At 44.4% G+C, this 21,262-nt stretch overlaps 1 long non-coding RNA gene across 2 annotated transcripts in view; it reads right to left on the bottom strand.

The window, feature by feature from the left end:
* Nucleotides 1-21,262, bottom strand: part of LOC104316531 (uncharacterized) — a 161,810-nt gene that overhangs the window by 60,327 nt on the left and 80,221 nt on the right. For both annotated transcript variants that reach the window (XR_011328625.1, XR_011328626.1), the window contains 2 exons: nucleotides 1,558-1,717; nucleotides 943-1,025 (listed from right to left, as the gene is read on the bottom strand). This is a non-coding gene — a long non-coding RNA (uncharacterized lncRNA). The remainder of the gene's footprint in view (nucleotides 1-942; nucleotides 1,026-1,557; nucleotides 1,718-21,262) is intronic.

The following is a 21,262-nucleotide window of genomic DNA, read 5'->3' as shown; positions in this document are numbered from 1 at the left end:
ATAGGCTTGATCAGCCTGTGTTACATTTATAATATCCAGAAGGTCCATAAGTTAAACTCTAATCACAATGTCAATCCACTGAAATTCTTTGCATTTCCTCAGAGAAGTCAAAACCAAACAGATTCTCTTTGGTAGACATATTATTTCTCATGCAAACATGCTAACTATGAATAATCAAATCACAGTATTTAAGCCATCTCACTGCATTCCCCTTCAGTTCCCATGGCATTAGGAACAAGACATCTCACAAAATCTGGTTGTTAGACTGGAACTGGAACAGAACTGCATTCCTCTGTACAGCTGGAGTCTAATGGTCATCTGAAAAGGGTCTTTATCCCTAAAGCAGAGAGAAGGCGGGCACAAATCAGCTGGAGGTAAGGTCAACAGCTATGGCAAGGGAGGAGGAACTCCTGTCCTTATTTTCCTAGATCTCCAGTAATTTCCAATCCAACCAGACCTCTTCCAGGAGCAACCAATACTGTGAAATGCAGTGTCCTCCCTAACCTACAACCTTCCACTTCAGGCACAAGACACATTTCTCAGCCCATCCTGTTGCCACAAATATTCTACAATACACACACTAATAATAACAAAAAAATGCTACTGAAACAAGGCCCCCCAAGACACACTTGTTCTCTGAGGAGGAGAGGCTGAGAGCGCTAAGGCCATGTGGGTGATGTCACTGAAGGTGGTGTGATACTCCAGCAATGAGAGTGGTGCAGAAACACACAAAAAATAGAAACCACCCAGCTGATAATACTCTGATGTACTCTGATTCTCTCCAGGTCATCACTGACACTACAGTCTTACCAGTCTTCTAGCACCTCCCAGTTTTCTCATGTTGTCCCATTTGCCTCAGAATTCAGAGAAGCTGGTTACCTAGGCATGGGTTATATCGACCTTGAGAAATTGAGTTTTCAGGCATTTCGATTTCATGATCACCTGTGCAGGTCCGATTCTGATCTTCTCTAGTAATTCTCTTTTCTCCCTTGGGAAATTTCTGCCATCTGTCCTCTTAGTCCTTCCTGAAAATGGAGGCAAAAATATAGCTTTTAGCAACATCCTCAGTAAATGCTTTCACTTTCTCTCACAGGCCCCATCATCCCTTTCAGTAGCCTGTTATTCCAAATGCACTGCAAGCAAATACATCTAATTCTCTTTAAAAGTCAGCAAAGGTTTCAATTACCAGTCTCATTCTTGTCCACTGCATATATTTATTTCAAACACTTATGCACATTTCCTTTCATTCTCCATCTGCCTTTTTTTATTTCCATTCATTCTTTCTGTTGTGGATTGTCATCTAATGTAGAGCATTATAATGGAAGTCAGGTCTTCTAATTCAGCTGCTTATCCCTCAAACTCACGGTGTGACCCTGTGTGTGTCATTAAGCCTTAATAAGCCTCAGTTTCCTACCTTTAAAAAGGATGTTGTCTCTTTGAACCATTATATTAAAATTGTTTAATTTAATCATAATAATAATACTTTATAAATGCTAAGTACTATTTCTATTTCATGCTAATCATGCCACCCACATTAATAAACTCCTTTGTGTTTACCTCTGGGCTGATACATATGTCATGATCGACTGTTGGGCTCTGGGTTCACACTGAATAGATAAATTTAACTTCATGGAGACCTGTCTTGCTCCTGAACCCTTTCCCCTCCTGTGCAACTTTCCTCCAAAAATTATCCGTCATGAAACCATGCAGAGAAAACCTGTTAAAGAGAAACTGAATTTTTAAGCTGAACAACAGATAATCTAAATACATTGGTCCCCTATACTACTAATTTTTCTTGTTTCTTAGAGGTTTCGGTAAGAGTATCTGAATGCATGCATTCGCCCAAAGCATTTTCAACACGATGTAATCACATTGAAACGAGGAAGGAGAACCTAGTACAGATACCTGGGGGATGGATCCCATCTAGTTATTTGTGGCTCAGAGAGATGCAGAAAACACATAACATTCAAATAATGTTAACAAATTAAAAATTGATACAATGTGTTTTGCTTTAGTTTGTTTGGGGTTTTGTTTGAGGTTTTATTAACTTCAGTATGATATTATTCAAATCAATTGACAGAAATAGACTACGCTTATTTTAGTTTCAAATGGTCTCATTAGCATTCAGCTCCATTGTTTTGGGTTTGTGTGGCGGGGTTTTGGTAGTGGGGAAGGGGCTGCAGGGCCGGCTCCTGTGAGAAGCTGCCAGAAGCTTCCTCGGCTCCAAGATGGACCCGCCGCTGGCCCAGGCCGAGCCCATCAGCGATGGCGGTAGCACCTCTAGGAGAACAGATTTAAGAAGGGGAACCTGCAGCAGGAGAGGAGATTGGAATGTGAGAGAAACTCCTGTGCAGACCCCCAGGTCAGTGAAGAATGAGGGGGAGGAGGTGCTCCAGGCGCCGGAGAAGAGATTCCCCTGCAGCCCGTGGGGAAGACCACGGTGAGGCAGGCTGTCCCCCTGCAGCCCAGGGACGTCCACGGGGGAGCAGATATCCACCTGCAGCCTGGGGAGAACCCCACACCGGAGCAGGTGGCTATGCCTGAAGACAGCCGTTACTCCATGGGAAGGCCTATGCTGGAGCACTCTGTGTCTGAAGGACTGCAGCCTGCAGAAAGGACCCACGCTGGAGCAGTTCATGAGGAACTGAAGCCCATGGGAAGGACCAACGCCAGACAAGTTCATGAAGGACTGTCTCCCATGGGAGGGACCCCACGGTGGAAAGAGTGAGGAGTCCTCCCCCTGCGGAGGAAGGAACGGCAGAGACAACGTGTGAGGAACCGACCCCAACCGCCATTCCCCATCCCCCTGAGCCGCTGGGCGGGAGGACATGGAGAAACTCAGGAGTGAAGATGAGCCGGGAAGGAGGGAGGGTGGGGGAAGGTGTTTTTAAGATTTGGGTTTACTTCCCATTATCCTGTTTTGATTTGATTAGTAGTAAATTAAATTGATTTTGTTTTTTCCCCAAGTTGAGCCTGGTTTTTGCCCATGACCATAAGTGGTGAGCAATCCTTCTCTGTCTTTGTCTCAACCCATGAGCTTTTCTTTATATTTTCTCCTCCCCATCCCACCAGTGAGGGAGGAGTGAGCAAGCGGCTTCGTGGTGCTTTGTTGCCAGCTGGGCTTAAACCACGACATCCATAAATTCTAGTTTCTTTTAGCAAAGCAAACACGTCCTTCCTACTCAGAGCAACTCAACAAAACCTCATTTGGTTACTGCCAGTGGAACCTTTGTAGACACAGGTCCACGTGGCCTTTGTGCTTCAGACAATAATTTGCTAACACCTTCTACATGTCGAGCCTTAGCTACATTCCCCACATGCCCAAAACTCCTCTCAACATTATTTGCATATTAGAATATTCAAGAAATGCAGAATCAGACCCAAGGACAGCAGAGTATGTGTTGTACAATTCATTGGGATAGAAACATCTCAGTCATCATTTGTCCTCACTTACAGGATATATTACCTCTTCAGCTCTGGTTGCTCTAGCAGAGAGAATTGCCTATCAGTTGCTTTCTATTGTAACATCAGATAGCATCTGCTCTAGGTATCTTCAGTAACACACGTTGGTGGGAGACAGTTTATAAGTGGAAGAGTGTGAGGGTTTTCATTATTCCTTTGAACTAGGATGGCTTGATCAATGGCTTGATCCTAGCCATTGAGAGGACTAGAGCAGAGCTGAGTGCCTGTTTCATGTCCAGTATTTTTCTCCTCTGACCAGATAAAAAGGGATAGGGAGAAAACACAGCCATGATGCTTGGCCTCAGTAAACCTGTCAGGTAAAATGACCCACAGCAGGAGTGCTCCAGGAAACTTTGAAGTTCTGCAAACCACAACTTTTTCTCTAAGATGCACCTCACCTCTTTTTCTTAGTGATTTTTTTAGTGATTCCTGGCTAGGCTGTTACAAAGCACAACACGTGCTCATAGCTTCCATATATGCCTCCACAAGGATGCTGATGCTTTTGTGCCCTGGCCCCTTAGACATTTCCCTTTACCCAACATTCATGACTTTTTTCTTGGATTTTGTTTTGTAAAACTTTTCCTCTCCTTCCAACATCAAAGGTATCTATTGTTCAGATCACATGGTGTCTCAAGGGCTCACCACTAGTTTCTCCCCTCTGTCTGGTTGCCTAAACCCCCCGCAGAGATCTCTGCCTGTCCCTTCCCACTAACCCATATTAAAGAGCAGATAGGAGCTGCGGAAGATGCTGACTTCTCAGGAACTACTTTGTTTTCTCAAAGACTAAGTGACTTCTATTTTTCATTCATCATCCAAAGATAATCATACACATTTACCAGCAAGAAGAGTACTGCTACTCAAATATAAGTGTTAATATTACACAGACTGTTACATCTATCCAAGATGGACACCATTTCCCTGTTGCCTTCTGCAAGCCTCTTTCTTTGACTTCAGGCCTTATTTTTTCCTTCTCCCCTACATGAGGATATTTCCCTTTGTGCTCTGTTTCACAACAGTGCAGCACTTTCCAAGAGATTACGGATTTATTTGGCAACATCAGGCTCTTCCACCCCATCTTCCCCACTGGTTCCTCACCCCTAGAGCTCAGTCCTCAGCCAACGACCTGCTGAAACTTTCACCCTGCAGGCTGCTCCGTCTCCAGCCCACTTAGCTGGATTCTGCTCCCCGTATCTCTACCTGACAAGTGCTGAGTAACACAACTTGTCCGAACCTCTCATCCTCGCATTCACGCAGTTTTGCAGGCCTGGTCCTGAAGCACATCCTCCTGCAGTGCAATACCCACCCCCTTTAGACTCACACCTTGCAGACCTCTCTCTTGGAAAAAAAGACAAAGGGCTTGTCTCGCCCACAGACCTTACAGGGTCAGCTGATTCTCTGGTAGAGGAAAATATTTAGAATATACATTGCTGCCATAAATTGTAGATAGTTAAAAGAAAAAGAACCCTGTGGAGATATCTGAAATCTAAACTCAGACAGGCAGCAATCTAAAATAAACTACAGCCGGTGTTTCAGCTTTGATTCTGCTGCCACCAAAGGTAAATGGCACAATTCCCATTGATTCCAATTAAATCACAGACTAGGTCCTCTTCTTACTCATCGTTCTTTTTTAGATGTCTCTATTTGCTTTTCAGTAGTAAGTTTCCCTGCAATACTGTGTGGGTCTCAGGACTATGAAAATTTTTCAGGGAAATCCATGCAAGTGCAAATCTGGTATTATTTTTTTAATAAAGAAAGTAGGTAAGATTTTTAACTCCTCCAATTAGTGGCATGGAAGAAAAAGCAGCATGGTTTTGTGCTCATGGTTTAGCTGGTTTCAGTTTGCTCTATCATCTGTCCCAAGATCCAACATACCTTCTATAAATCTCTCCACTTAAGAAAAAAAACACTCTCTTATGACACTAAATACCTAAGTACTAAAATGCAACTGTTACCCATGTTGCAGTGAGATGGGTGTTTAACCCTTACTCATCTAGCTTGACCTTGACATGGCTTATCTCAAAGCAGAACCCACACGCACACATTTTTAGCCTGCGCTTTGCACACATGCATACAACGGAAGCCATGCTGACGTGCAACATCTCTGCATTGATGCTGCCATTCTTGTGGGAGTTGAGTCGCCACAAGCTGTGCAGCTCTTTGCTTCACTCTCCATTCTTACAAGGACAGCAAGAGGGTCTCCTGGCTTACACTTCAACAGTGACACAGAGAGTGACACTGAATCTGTGCTGTGGGCAGTTCAGTTGCAGCTGTTTTGAGACATCTGTGGGTAAAGTTTCAGGGTTGTCAGCTCCCACGCTTTGCTGGGCTCACAGTCCTCTTTCCTGGAGGTTACTACCTGCTGTCCTTGAAACTCTGGCCTTCCTGGTTGCAGACAAAAGCCTGGAAACATGGAATCTTATGGTATTTTGATGTGTGACTCCTGACTTTTTACCATGAAGGGCACATATTATTGCCTCCTTTCAACTTCCCTTTATCTCTTTGCATGCAGCCACACCTGCAGATGTTCAGGGAGGAGTGCTTGCACTCATGCACCCTAAAAGCAGCTTCTGTGTATGCAAAAGTCAGCACCCGTGTGCACAGGTGTCACTATTCCCAACGGGCGGGTGCAGGAGTTCTGCTTGACGGGGCCGCATGTGTATAAGCAGTTGCCCCTTTGGGCAAACTAGTGTCTAAATACCACATTTTAGCAAAGTAGCATAGCTTCTACCATGTGTTCCTTCCATGGCACTTTTTTGAAAGTAGTTTTATAGTGTTAGATACACAGATGTCTATCTCAGACTTTTTTTATTTTCCACTTGTACTATCTGACACTACTATGCAGAGCTTATAGTTTTATGCCACTGATGGATCCTGGGATGCATTTGCTCTCTTTTCCTCATTGGAGTTCTTAAAGTAGTCAATGCAAGTTGTGAATTTTTAGGACAAGATTAGATCCATTTCCTGCATGTGTAGCCAAGCAGAGCACAGTGTACAAAGAGCCTCCCAGAAACGAATTACTGCCTGTCAGGCACAGAAGATGTAAATATCAAAATGTCATTGTCTATCACCGCTTCAAGATCCTCACTTCTCCCCTTGGTTCATTTCTGCCTCTTTTTTGTGTGTGTATTATTGTATTTCTCTCATCCCACCCGCCATGATCAGGCCAGCCGCTATCTTCCCACATTTCCTTCTCTTTTGTATCTTCTGCCAATCCCCCAATACACAGCTTTCCCCTGAAGAAGAGGATGGGAGGGCAGATGACCTCTGTTTGTGAACATAACTCTGATACCAAAGGGAAACAAGGACCACAACACAAGCCAACCTTCTCTCTGTATCCTGTCCGAGTGGCTGTGCCTCAGAGTGGCCATCTTGGGACAGGCAATGCCTCTGTGGTTTTGCTCCACACAGTACCATCAGCACTAGATCTCAAAAAAAACCAAAAACCAACTGTGACATAATCCTGAGACTGCTGCAAAGAGAAGGAGGATAGAGGACGCCAAGGTGAGCTGGCACAGGATCCCAGGCTTGGCTCCTTGGGGAGCTGCTGCCACAACCCCCAGGTCGCAGAGCCCCTTCCCTCCCTCCGTATCTCCACCCTGCACGCCTACCCTGGATGGCACCTCAGGAAAAGACAACTGTAATTGGTGCTCATGCTATCTATCAGGCATAAACAATGCTGTTGATGAGGGTAATTTTCAGATGAGTTGAGATAAATGTGTTTTACTCTGAGCTTCGCAGTTATTTCACACAAAGCTCAGAGCTCAGTTAACTGTTTCTAATGTCTGCTGCCGAGAGCACTCAGCACACAGAGGAAGAACAGGCCTAAATAAATGGCCAGGGTGGAAGGGCTTAGAATTGCCCATGCTTGTTACCACGCTCATCCTCCTCAGCTTCCTCCAGGGCTGGGGGGACACATGGCCTTGCCCCGTAACTGATGTGGCTGGGATGCTGGTGGGCCAGGCAGGGATCAGGCCGCTCTGCCCTGCAGCCACCTCCCAAAAGAACAGCCCTCCTGACTTCATGGTGTGCTGGGGTCACGTAGCAACACTCAACCAAAAACCTTCTTAATTTAAATTCATCTTAAGACAGATTTTTAAAAGATGTACCAACAAAAATGTCAAAGAGCTCTGTCATTTTGCCTCAGAGATGGCAGAATGGGTTTGCTCCTCCAAATCGAAAGGCAGGAGCTCTGTCCCTCCAGCAGAGTCACATCCTGGGACCCTGCTGGCAGAAGACCTTCTGCAAGCTGGCAACAAGTTTTTTGTATCAGGTGGATCACTCAAAACACCCTTGCTGCTTTCAGAGCAGTACAGAGGGAGCACAGATCCTCATTTCTCTTTATAATCCCTGGATTGTTACATCAAGAAATGACACTAGATGATGACACTGACACCACAGCAGCCTCAGGGGAAGCTGCCCAGAATGGCCTCAGCCACCTTCACCATGAAGCTGCCCAAAGAAATCATCACTTCAGATACCTTTAATAACAAGGCCTATGACTCAGATAGCACTTCTCATCAGTAAAACTCGAAGGTAGCTAAGCCTCATTACCCCATACAGATGGGGAAAACCAGACCCGCTGGGCTGAGTGATTTGCCTGTAGCCCTGTAGCACCTGGCAGACCTCAGAACAGAATCTAGGGCCAGGGCCATGTTGTGCTAATTCACAACAGAGAGCCAATACATCCCACCTGCCTCAGAGGGGTTACAGCCCGCTTGCTCCTCTGCACGCATGAGCTGAGTGTGACCCCACAAATTCTTTTGCCTGGAGACAGGATGAAATATAAATTTAACTGGTTATTTTTGCCATTAAATGCGTTCCACCAGCCTAGTCCCACCATATAGTATACATGAATACAAAGTAAAACAGAATATTAAAAATCAAAGTGCAAGTGGCTGAATTCAGTAAAGCTAATAGTTGCATTCAATAAAGTAGCATATTTGTGATTATGGAGTTTTGTTAGACATATTTTTAAGATAACATCTTTGTACGATGTAGTTAAAAAGAATGGTTAGGCTAATCAGTGCAAGGGTTTAAATAGTCTTAAATACATTAGCATAATCACTCATGAAGCACATGTAGTTTATAAATGAATTAATAGCTACAAATTAAAGAAGAAATGCCCGCTTTTTAAAGCATCTGCCCAATTGAAGGGAAAAAAGGAAAGTTGGGTATTCTAGTTTTCAAATGTGCCTGTGCGCTGTGGAAATCCCTGATTGTGTCCTCCCCTCAACCTGCCCAGCCCCCCATGGAGCTCCAGGGGCAGCTCACAGGAGGTGGGACTCAATGCATGAATGAAGCTTTGCAGACCCCAGTCCTGAACTCTAATCAGTTCTACCTTACTCAACTTTAAGACTTTTTATGTTATGTTGTGTTGGGGTTAAACTGTCCTAAGATTTTAAAGTGCTTGTACCTTCCCAGAATTTAGAAAAGGTGTATTTTTATTAATAGGATGATTTTACAGACCTGTTGAACGTTCTGAAGTGAGCAGGATGCATGGTTTCCACTCTGTGCTCCCTCATCCCTGCACCACATTCGTGTGCATTAAGCAAACAAGGATGACTTCGTCACTGCTCCCTGAGATCAGACACACCTCAGCTGTCCATTCCCCTTGGAGCTGAGGAAGACAAGTGCCTATATGGCTGCTCTGCAGCCAAGGAAGCCTATACTGAAGAAATCCCTGCTGGAAAGACCCGCTGCAGCCCCATATCACAGCCTCCATTGAACACGCAAAGGTGCACACATGATGGGGGTTCAGATGTTTCATTTCCTGGAATGGAAAATTAAGGGGTATGATTCCTGCAAAAAAGTGACATAGAAAAGGTGAATAAGAAATGCTCACTGAGAATGAGGGACACAAAATAGAAATCAGGAGACAGAGCCAAAATGAGGCAAGGTACTTCTCAGTAGAACTGGTAGTTAAATTGAGGAGCTGCTTGCCAAAGCATATTGTGAATAAGTACATGGTCTCAAGATGCAGTTACACAAATTCACAAGACAGACATCCATTGCAGTACTAGCCACGGACTTCTGTGGCTTAGGAAGGAAGGAAATTTATTCCTGCATTTGCCCTGTATACCCTTCCCTAGGCATCTGGTTGAGCATTGCCAAAAGACAGAGCTGGACCAGCCATTTTACATTCTTGTATTTTTTACTCCTGAGTGGCACAAGTGGGAGTTAAGAACTGCATTTTCCAAAAGGGAAACCAAAGGGGAATGTTTTACCCCAAGGAGGCAGGATGTTTCCTTACTGGTTTGCTGCATGAGATTGCTTGAACAAGCTCATTAACTTTCCTCTCCTTAACATCCACCCCACCCACAAAACGCACTGGCAGTGGGTGTGTTGGGGCTGTGGTAAACACCTCTTGTCACCTCCCTGCCCACCCCAGCCTGCACACAGCCCTGACTGGGGACACCAACAGGTTCATTAGTCCTGCTCGTGCTACAGTTTCATGGTGGGCAATTGCCAACCACTCCCTGTGGAGCAAAAATTTAGTAAACATGTTGCCCTTTCGGCTATACTACTTTCTTTTTTTTTTCTATGAAAGAGCATATTTAGCCCTTTACACACACTAAGTCACCACAGGTGAATGTGCCTTGTATTTTGGATGGATAGGTTTGTTTTCTTTATCTTCCTGACTGACTGGGAACTACTACGAGGCAGTAATTAGGAGCCTTGCACTGGAAGTCCAACCTTCTGGCTCAACTCCCTACCAAATTTGCTGCTATTTTCATCATAGGCTAAGGGCAGCCCAGTCACCACTCACACTGAAGAGTTCTTCCCCCAGTTCTCAGAAAGAGAATAATCTAAAGTCTCAAACTAACTGAACTGAAAAAGAAAAAAAGAGGAAGCCTCAACGTGAAGAGCTATTATTATGTCTTCTCACATTTTGCTGTAGCTAAAAGCATAAGTTGTATATATAACTAATGCACCACCCACCCAAGCAAAAAATACTTGCTTGAAAAAGTAAAGGCATGCCTGTCAGAACTCATCCTCTTCCATTCAGTCTCCATTGTATATTTTTGTTACTGTGATAAATTAGCCCACTACTTCTCAGGTGATTCTAGCATTTCAAATTTTAACACAGGACATACTCAAGTGAGATCGCCAGTGCTTTCTTAAATTCACTAGCAGGCTGAAATCACAGGGCATCTAGTTCTCAGCAAAGCAAAACCAAAATGTGAGGGTAATGGGGTGAAAGTTTGAGGCCTGCCCTCCACTTGCACTCACTCACACACATAAATGTTTCCATCCTGGCGGCTATAAACACTGTTTACCATCAAACACCTGCAACAGATTTCCAATACTCTCATGCCTGCAGTCTAGGTTAGGATGTAATCTGTTTTGTATGCTAGTACATAGCAGAAACCTGAGATTGCCCTGGAGGGTTACAGTTTATAGGTGGAGCTGCCTGGTCACATCTTTCTTCTTAGTATTCTCATTTCTGTCTTTCTCCTTCAAGATTCTAAATGTTCTTCTCAGTGTCAGCGCTGACTTAAATTCTTTCTTCATTAAGCATAGCTAACCTCTACTTCAGTCTAAGCTGTAGTCATTTTCTGGTGTACACAGGCAGACTTTCCAGCCAGTGAAAAGGAACACAGAAAGATAGAGAGAGACACCTCTCAGTCATCAAAATAGCGTCTTTGCACCAGCACCTTGCAATTTTAGCTCTAGAACCATGCTTACAAATATAGAGAGCAAAACAAGGAGATTGTACTTTATCTTTTCATGGAAAGATGGCACAGTCTGTGAACAATTATACTTTTGAAAGGCAGTGGTGACAAATTCTTGGAATTTCTCTGAAATGTGAAACAAGGTTGAGAATCTCTAGACAAGACTCCAGACATTCAAAATATTTAGCAACTTCACAGGTGGTTTTACAGGGATATTCTGGTAGATCTTGGACCTCTGCTGTGTACCATTACTAACATCAGGATAGAGAACATGTCTTCTCACTAGTTCTGCTGCTTTCAGAATGTCAAAACAAACTCAAGTTCAACATAGTTGGCCCAGGTCCTAACTTTGATGCAAAAGGGAACTATTATCTTGCAAGATAATGTCCAGGGAAAACCATAATGCCATGCACTATTCCTGGACTAAATCATTGTATGCTTCTCCATCACGCCCTTATGATGCACCCTAATTCTTCCTCAACAACCCACCACAGAAACCTGGGTAGAGTCAGCTGAGAAGCGATTCCATAATTTTTAGGGCAACTGTTCCTCCAGTACATACAGCAAAGCTGCATGGGCTCCAACGGAAAGTTTTAAGAAGTATCTGGACTGAGTTAGAAAAGGTATAAAATTTGGGATCAAGATGCCCCAGCAAGCACCATTATGTACATATTTTGCAGCTTGTAGCTGAAGTCAGCATTAACATGTTGACGTACATTAACTGCTGGCATGCAAGGACAGAATAAAACATTCCAGAAGATCTATTCTAAGATGAAGTATTTGAATCTGCTCTCTAGCGCTGCAAGGTGTAATTGCATTCAGGTATTTATGAAGTTCAGGAAGTTCAAAGCCATTTCAAGCCTTTGCTGGGTCACAAGCAGTGATGGATGTGATCATACAGTAGAAGAAAACCCTGGTCCAAGACTTGTGTACTGGTTTGGTCTGAAACCACAGACACAGCTCCGCTCAACATGGAAGGAGTCCCTGGGATTATTCCCTGTGTATATTTTTGTGATACAGAGCCTATGTTTCCTAGGTTTGGGGTGCACAGGAAGGCTTATGTGCTACTGAGCCCTTCAGAAAAGTGGGGTTTAGTTTCCCTATGCTGATTTTTCTACCTTTGTTATGATATAAGTCTAATGCTTTTAAATCATGCAAATGTGTCTAGAGATTGCGATGGGTGTGTGTTTGAGAAATCCAAAAATAAAATAATGTAATGCAGCCAAATACTTAATTACCAACATGTGCATCTGTTGTCAAACCATACGCTAAGTGAGTGGCATTGCTCATTAGTTCTGCTTTCAGGAGCTACCAGGCATTCGTGTCATCACTACCAAGAGTCTTCTGAGTCTGAATCATCTCCGGAAGGGACAGATTCTGTCACTCATGCAGTCACTGTTAACAAGAATGCTGATGGCGTAGCAGGTGTTTCCTCCACTTCTCTAAACCTGGAAAGGTTCTGGCACAGCTTCCCTCCAATTTTCCCTCTTCAGAAAGGAAAAACATTCTTTCTCTCCTGGCTCACATGAACAGGCAGGCATGTTCCAATAACTCAGGTATTGGATACAATTGCTCCTATTCTCTCTGTTGCCTAAAATACTGTGTGATTATCACACCATGCTAGGTCCTCAGGAAAGACTGCTGGTTTACCCAGTCCAATCCCTTTTCATGCAATAAAACTCCCAAGTTGAATAAAACTTCATGCAAAAAAGACCCAATGAAACAGAAGGCAGTCTGTGACCCACAACAGTAAAAAAGATCCGCTCGTTGTTTACCTGACCTATTAATTCTGCAGTGCATCTGAAATGCTCTTGCAAAGTCACTGACTGATAAGCCCTTTCAAACCTTTAAGGGCATCTGATGTTCTGAGATGGACTTGGAGAACTTCCTGTGCTCTGTCCACATCAAGCGAATGCCAGCTGGGATCCAAAGAAAAGAGCAGAGCATCACTACCAAGAAAACAACACTCAAGTGCCAAAGAACTGTAGTGGTGGAGAAAGGATCTGAGCAATCCCAAATACAGGTCACAGCCTGATGAAATGCTACAGTAAAAGCTCTACAAAACCGGCTGCTCCTTGCAGCCTGAAAACCCCACAGCTTTGGATAAGGAGCAGAAGGCATTAATGAGTAGTAGAGATTGAATGTAGCTCCTGCTTAGCTCTTGCAGTACTGAGGGACTGGGGCTCACCCACTCCCTTCTGGGGACTGCCCAGAGATGGGTCTGACCTCCACAGCTTGTGCAGTCAGTGTAGCCTCCCATGGTTTCGGATGGGCTTTAGAAGGGCGCTGCTTGCCTCGCACCTCATTCTGGCTACTCTCCTTTGGCAGCTAGGGGTCTACCATGGTGTGCAAGAGCTGACCCAGCCCACGCCGGGGATGCAGCAGAGAACCAAGGAGCCATAGCTGTGCTTCATCACAGATGGGGCTTTGCTAGATGCCAGTTAAATTGCAGCCCAGTTCCACTCCGCTCTCCCACACTGCCTCTGAGCCAGCAAGCCATAACTCAGGTCTCTCCCCTCACTTGTGAAATGCCTCATGGCCACACAGGGCTCTTTACGCAGAGAAAAAATCAGCAGTTGGCCAACACTGAATGTGGCCAAGCCCAGGCTCAGGTTGTGGCATTTGTGTGGGCACAGCAATTCCAGATTGCACCCGGGTTGCTACTGCGGAGCTGGAGAGGGCAGGGATTCTCTCTTCCTCCCTTCCTGTGCCCCACTTTTCTGTGCAACAAAAAGGCCAAACCAGATCCTTTTTTTCAAATTGCTGAAGACGGCTCAGGCACTCCTTTTCACTCATAATCAAATACACATTTTCTTTTCAGTGCAGTGGCTCCCAAGGGCCAAAGTTCAAGCTGGAACATTGAAACTCACATGGCTTAAATCACCAGTGGGACACCTCTAGTGCTGGGGCTGATGTACCCAGCTTGGACCTGTTCGGGACTTGGACAGTACTGGGCCCCCATGCTACAGAGCTCCCCTCTGCAAGCTTTCCTGTCCCTGCCAGCTGCAGCAACCAACACTGCCTACAGCAAATGTGTCACATGTAGGTAGGTCACTAAATATCATGCCCAAATGCAACACAGGACCAGATGCCATTAAAAAAAAAAAAATAAAATCCTGTTGATGTAAGCACTATGCTTTTACTTCCCCAAGTCTGACAAGCCTCCTACACAGCCAGCAGCAAGCAGCTATTTCCCTTGTAATATCATCAGCCTCCAGTAATGTTCACTTGCCTGTTTTTAATCCCCTCTGCAGCCCTTCCTACCATCCCATGATAAATACCTTCTCCTCTACCATTTCATGACTACCCAGATCTTTTCCACTCTCTCCCCACATCTGGCTTCTAGACTGTTTTCCATTTCTTTCTGTTAACATTTTCAAAGTTTATCTAGGGCTCAACAGACTTTCTTTCCCTTCTTGTTGGTGGAAGGAAGAGGAGGGGGAATCTGCTGCTCAGCTGGCTTTGGCAAGCCTGGGCAGCTCTAGCTGAACTCCCTAGCCCTCTGCCAAGAACAGTGTAAATAGGAGCACCAGAAACATCTTTTAATGTCATTTGTATTAATATTTTTTTGAATCTTCACATGCACACTTGAAAGGGATTTAAAAACATAAAAAATAGAGGGAAAAGGTTGGCAACCATATGAAGCTCAGACTGTATCACACACAGTACTGTCATAGTGAAGCCACTACAGCAGGATGAGGGTCTAAGCTGTTTGTATCAAAGGCCTATTGTTCCATCACTTTATTTAATAAAATTGTTCTTAAAACAACAAGACTGCTCATAGCCTTTGGACGGAAGAAACCATTCCTGTCTTTGCTCATCCTAAGCAAGGTCCATCAACAGTATACATTTCTTGAGGAGAAAGAGTAGTCCCTTTCCCCTCAAGGTATGTCCAAAAGGGAAAAAAGACAGAGCAGGATGAAAGGGACCTATGTGCCTTTTCCCTCTCCAGCTCTTTCCTTACTTACCTGTTTGCCCTGTGAGGGAAGCAGAGTGGGTCTCTGGAACATCCCTGTTTTGCTACCTACTCACATCATCAGGCCCAAAGAGCTCCTCAGAATTTCACTCTGTGTGCCTTAACCTTGGTTCTGTAATCATCAGAGATTTCCTGTGTACTCACTGGACCACTAGCTTCAACATCTTACAGGCTCTGATTAAGGAGCATTCAACCAGCAGTTTTAAGGAGAGTTAAAGCCAGCCAGATTCCTGGTGCCTTCCTTCCTTCTCAACCTTTGGCTTCAGCAGGGTGGTAGAGCCAGCACTATGGGATAGATTCAAAAAATCACCTTTCAAGGAGCACAGGCTGGTTTGCAGGCTGGTTTTCTGCTGTACAAAGCAGAGTACAAACCAGGCCATGAAAATTTCAGGTATGAGGGAATTGGAAACACTTCTCACACTAGGGGTGGGCCAGACAGGGAGGGGCATTGTTAAGCCTTGGACCTAGGGCATTGCATAGTTCACAGGTTCATGGCACCTTCCCCTTCTTCTTCCCATACACAATGCAGCAGAAAGGCTTCAGCCAGTGCTGCAAGGGTGTCACATAGAACCCCAATGAGATAAACTAAATGGTCCCCATCACGGAGGTCTGCCACTGATTATCCTCAGCTTGGGTCTGTGTCTCCAGTACAACAATCGCACCCATCTCCATGCCTGAACTCCAGTCTGGATCCAGCCAGCAAGTCTACTTTGGGACAGTGTCCACAGCAACTTGCAACCACAACTGAAAGGCCTCCTTACAATAGCAAAACATAGGTTTTGAAGCATGAAAGGAAGCAATATAATCTGTATGAATAATCTAGATATATGTGCACACTTTAGGAGGCAAAACAGATAAGAATCTTTCAGGTGAATTAGAGGGCATATACTTGCAGAGAAATATTGCTTCTCCGGTCTACAATCATTTCATGATTACATCTGCTTCCCTGGCCAAGGAATGCTGGTTTCTATTTTTCCGTAGCCCAACCCTTGTTCCTAGCTTCTAGATCAGCTTTTGCATTTTAGTTGTCCCAGTAGGAGACATCATACTCATTCCAGCTCGGTTTGCATTTAACAAATTTCTCAGGCTCTTATTTGTCCCCTTAAAATTATTCTATCTCAGTTAAAGATGACAAGCAATTAAAAATTGCTAGATTTCTGCTAGACTTCTGATGATCTGTCTCTCAGTTGCTATTGTCAATATGGATCACAGAACAATTTATATTGTCACAGGCAGAAAAGAAAGAGTCTATGAAAGTCCCCCAAAGCTTGAAAGAGAATTTGTCAAAGCCTTTTAAATGTTTTGGCCTCATCTTGCAATTTCTCCTTTCTGAGGAGAACTTTTCTGAGGTCCTTGCAAGACTGAAAAGTTCCTTTTTCTTTCATCAAGGAGAACACCTTTCTCCTAATGAAAAACAAAAGTTGCCATACAACAGGTGTTGTTATTTGAAGGTTGGTTTGGGATAACGTAAAACTTGCCTTTGGCTTCTGTAGCAAAAGGCAGCCCAGTTCAGGAGATCAGTTAAGTGTGTGCCTCATTTACGCATGTGACCTAATAATTTACAGTACTAAAAAGCTTTTCTTGCTCAGAGGACATGAAGGTTGTACACTCAGGCCTTCCCCGATACTTCATGGGAACTGGGAGAGCTTAAACATGAATGACACAATCTGCATTTTTCTAGAAAGCAATGGGGTTTGGGGTTTTTTTCCCATTTCTTTCTGCCAGATGCTAAAAGTGACTATCATTTTACATTTATTATAATATTTTGAGTTGTTTTTATGTGCTGTACATTCTTTCTTCTTTAAAACAAGATCTGTGCAGGAAATTTGATAAAGTCATTTTATGTCTTCTATTCATTGCTACTAATTTCACCTGCTGACAAATCAAATTCCAGTCATCTGAGTCAGCCTCTAATTTCAGATCATCATCCCATTTTCCCAGTGTTTTGTCAAATAAATACACTTGTATGTGTCACTACACACAGAAACCTACAAATGATCTACATGACACTCTCTAGCTTTGCAAATTAGAAGAAATTAGTTCTTCTAGAATAAGTTATTTAGGTGCCATAATCATTTTCCATCCCACTTTCCAAAGCTATAGCATTACCAAACTTCTATTAGCTGAGACCCACTTCCTTGCTTCAAAGTTATTAGAGCCTACGAGCTTAGCTATGACTGGGAAATGACAGCTCAGAGAATTGCCCTGCGAATGCATCCGCATTGTGGTCCGTACATGCACTAGTCTGTTGAGGCAGGGCACTGACCCTTTTACTCTTCACGCACTGTCCAGCCAAGCATACAGCCCTGCGCTTCCCACCGTGCCAAAGGACTGCGTGTCTCCCCCTGCTCATTAAGCAGCCAGTGATAGGCTGGGTCATCTGACCCGCTCCAGAAGGCAGCTCAGATCCTGGCAATGCTGTTCTGAGACAAACAAATAAAACAAGAATTCAAGCCAAGAATTCAAGGAAGGGCTGAAGGAACAGTAGGATGCGGCCGAGAGTCAGAGACATATGGGTTATCTGCACCAGGCAACCAAAGAGGGCCAGGGCATGGGCCCAACTACTGGCACAGCATCACCCCGCTGCTCAACTGTCAGTGCAGTCCTTGGCACGGACTTGTCCCATGGCAACGAGCCCTCTCTTAAACAATGCCTGGACACTTTTCAGCAACAGCCAGGGACCATGCCCAATACTCAGTTTGGATGGGCCACCTTGTTGGGCTGGGAAAGGAAGAGAATTTATGGTCAAAAGCCATGACACTCTAGCTGGCCTTGTGGCCAGAGAACAGTTCCCTGGCCTATTTTATTTACTAGCATAGAAGTAATCTTGAATACCACAATTCATTCAGCACAGAGAACTTCCAAGAACGGGCACTGCCTCTTACTAGGACTGCCCCCACTGCTCCAACATAGCAGACTCAGTTTCTTTGTATCCTTTTGTTCCCTGAGATATTTCCGTAGATTCTATTTAATCTCCCCAGTCTTCATGCATTGTCTGGGCTGATTTTTAATTGACCAGAAAATTAGATGAATGCATCTATTAGGCCAGAGCACTATTTCACCTTGATCTGGCCCTCAAACTGAGATTGTAGATTGCATCTCTAAGCAGCAATCTACTATCTTACAAAACCCTCCTCCTCTCCCATGGTCATTCTGTCCCTGAATCTAAGCTTCTCCTATTGGATTTAATTCCAAATACATTAAGTACAAGCTGAGATCAGCAGAGGCAAGTTATAGGAAAGATAAAAATCCTGTTTAACAGAAAAACAATTTCTGATTGAGTTAATGCTACTTAGCAATTTCTATTTTCAAAGTGCATTACAAACATGAATTAATCTTTGCAATATCCAAGGGAGTTAGGTATATAAGCATTGTTATGCGTCTTTTACAGATGAGGAAAACAAGAAGTCAAAATCACCTGCTAACTTAGGGTTCCTTGCTTTTGAGCATTCCAAAAAAAAATCAAAGTGTCTCACATCACAGACCATGTGAAAAACATGGCTTTCTTGTCACTTTTGCATGACACAGTGACACCACTGTCCTGACAAAAGTTTCCACTGCTTGACAGACATAGAAAATACAAAACAAGTTAGGAAAGGAACCAGGACAAGAAAACATCAGGAGTTGCTGGCATCTAGCCTACACCTCAAACCACTGGACAGCACTGCCTCTCACAGCTAGAGAGATTCACAGCTCCAAGGGGAGAAAGGGCAAGCATGCACTAGAGCAGAAATCTGCCTGCTACGGAGCATACGGTACATCTGCATAAGGTAAATGAATAGATATGTATAAACACTGGAAAAAGCAAGTGGCTGTACAAACACAAAGATGAGATATGTTTCTGTGAATGCTGCCCAGGTGTTCTTTCTTTGCAAATCTGATCTCATAGGGACTTTCTTATAAAGTATCAAAGTGAAACAATATTCAGCTTATAATGTTTTTTAGCAAATGCAGATCAGTCAGTTTTCCTGTCTGGGTGCTTATCAAGTGCTCACCAAGCCACTTTCAACCATTTATCAGCAGTACTGGCTAACCTGGGAGGTCCCAGTTGACTGGAAGTTACCAAATGTGATGCCCATCTACAAGAAGGGCCAGATGGAAGATCCAGGGAACTATGGGCCTGTCAGTCTGACCTCAGTGCTGGGGAAGGCTACGAAGCAGATCATCTTGAGTGCCATCACACAGCATGTACAGGACAACCAGGTGATCAGGCCCAGTCAGCGTGGGTTCATGAAAGGCAGGTCCTGCTTGACTAACCTGATGTCCTTCTATGACAAGGTGACCCACTTAGTGGATGAGGGAAAGGCTGTGGGTGTTGTCTACCTGGACTTTAGTGAAGCCTTTGACACCATTTCCCACAGCATTCTCCTGGAGAAACTGGCTGCTCATGGCTTGGACATGAGTACTCTTCACCGGGTAAAAAACTGGCTGGATGGCCAAGCCCAAAGAGCGGTAGTGAACGGAGTTAAACCCAGCTGGCAGCCGGTCACAAGTGGTGTTCCCCAGGGCTCAGTATTGGGGCCAGTTCTATTTAATATCTTTATCAGTGATCTGGATGAGGAGATCAAGTGCCGCCTCAGTAAGTTTGCAGACAGCACCAAGTTGGGCTGGAGTGTTGATCTGCTGGAGGGTAGAAGGCTCTACAGAGGGATCTGGACAGGCTGGATCGATGGGCTGAGGCCAGTTGTATGAGGTTCAACCAGGCTCAGTGCTGGGTCCCGCACTTGGGTCACAACAACCCAATGCAGCACTACAGGCTTGAGGAAGAGTGGCTGGAAAGCTGCCTGGCAGAAAAGGACCTGGGGGTATTGGTCAACAGCTGGTTGGATATGAGCCGGCAGTGTGCCCAGGTGGCCAAGAAGGCCAACGGCATCCTGGCTTGTATCAGAAATAGCGTGGCCAGCAGGACTAGGGAAGTGATCATCTCCCTGTACTCAGCACTGGTGAGGCCGCACCTCAAATACTGTATTTGATTTGGGGCCCCTCACTACAGGAAAGACAATGAGTTGCTGGAGCATGTCCAGAGAAGGGCAACCAAGTTGGTGAGGGGCCTGGAGCACAAGTCTTATGAGGAGCAGCTGAGGGAACTGGGGTTGTTTAGCCTGGAGAAAAAGAGGCTGAGGGGAGACCTTATCGCTCTCTACGACTACCTGAAAGGAGGTTGTAGCGAGATGGGGGTCGGTCTCTTCTCCCAAGCAACAAGTGATAGGACAAGAGGAAACAGCCTCAAGTGGCACCAGGAGAGGTTTAGATTGGATATTAGGAAAAATTTCTTCACCAAAAGGGTTGTCAAACATTGGAACAGGCTGCCCAGGGAAGTGGTGGAGTCACCATCCCCAGAGGTATTTAAAAGATGTGTAGATGCGGTGCTTAGGAACATCATTTAGTGGTGGACTTGGCAGTGCTAGGTTAACAGTTCGACTCGATCTTAAAGGTCTTTTCCAACCTAAATGATTCTATAACTCTATGATTTTTTCTCTCCATGGTTGCAGTGGTTCCCTCCACCGCTCTGCTACACTGTCCCACCTCAGCCCCACAATCCTGCTTAACTCTGCTGCTGCCCTTAAGAGTCCTGACGCAAAAAGGTGTTTGTAACTAAATGAAGGTGACCAACACAACCTTTCTGCAGACCCTGCTTCCTCCCCAGCACTGCTACCTTTCCTGTGCTTCAGTCTCTTGCCTGCCTATGGCTTGAAATCATTATGCACTGTTTGCAAACAAACATGAATAAATTAGAGTAATATTCAAATAAGGGGAAGAAAAAGAGGACTAACAGGGAGGGAGACTAGGAAACCAAGGAAGAAATGCTAATTAATTCAAATAGATTGATTTGCCCTGTTTGCTCAAAAAATTAATTACAAAAAAAATTGTAAATTAAGAATTAAAAGCTCCCAATGAGAGGAGCCAAAAGGTTTTTCTCTGGAATCTACTACGAGTATCTGAAAAGGGATTGTGTCTAATTAGACATTATTTTGCATCAAGATGACCTCATATTATAATTAGAGATATGCTAAATTACTTGGAAATAATTATAATGATTGGATATCCTCCATGACTGCCAGTTTGGGAGCTTTCATGTTCACATTGATTCTACCAACCTCAGTTTCTTTTGGTCAGGAGTTGGATCTTTAGCAGGTATCTAACACACAAA

Source organism: Haliaeetus albicilla, chromosome 18 (genome assembly GCF_947461875.1).
Source record: "Haliaeetus albicilla chromosome 18, bHalAlb1.1, whole genome shotgun sequence".
NCBI lineage: Eukaryota > Metazoa > Chordata > Aves > Accipitriformes > Accipitridae > Haliaeetus > Haliaeetus albicilla.
Note: the sequence above shows the minus strand (reverse complement) of the source record. Positions and strands in the feature narration are given on the sequence as shown.